Below are 325 nucleotides of genomic sequence, written 5' to 3'. Positions count from 1 at the left end.
CTCTCTCTCTCTCTCTCTCTCTCTCTCTCTCTCTCTCTCTCTCTCTTACTTACTCTGTCTCTGTCTCTCTCTGTCTCTCTGTCTCTGTCTCTGTCTCTCTGTCTCTCTCTCTGTCTCTCTGTCTCTCTCTCTCTGTCTCTCTCTGTCTCTGTCTCTGTCTCTGTCTCTGTCTCTCTCTCTCTGTCTGTCTCTCTCTCTCTCTCTCTCTCTCTCTCTCTCTCTCTCTCTCTCTCTCTCTCTCTCTCTCTCTCTCTCTCTCTCTCTCTCTCTCTCTCTCTCTCTGTCTCTCTCTCTCTCTCTCTCTCTCTCTCTCTCTCTCTCTCTT

At 49.2% G+C, this 325-nt stretch overlaps 1 protein-coding gene across 1 annotated transcript in view; it reads left to right on the top strand.

The window, feature by feature from the left end:
* Positions 1–325, top strand: part of MYO16 (myosin XVI) — an 871,975-nt gene that overhangs the window by 434,981 nt on the left and 436,669 nt on the right. The window lies entirely within an intron of this gene.

This window comes from Petaurus breviceps, unplaced genomic scaffold (assembly GCF_028583685.1).
Source record: "Petaurus breviceps papuanus isolate PSGF00001 unplaced genomic scaffold, PetGlider_PUasm1.0 214, whole genome shotgun sequence".
In the NCBI taxonomy this organism is placed as follows: domain Eukaryota; kingdom Metazoa; phylum Chordata; class Mammalia; order Diprotodontia; family Petauridae; genus Petaurus; species Petaurus breviceps.
Note: the sequence above shows the minus strand (reverse complement) of the source record. Positions and strands in the feature narration are given on the sequence as shown.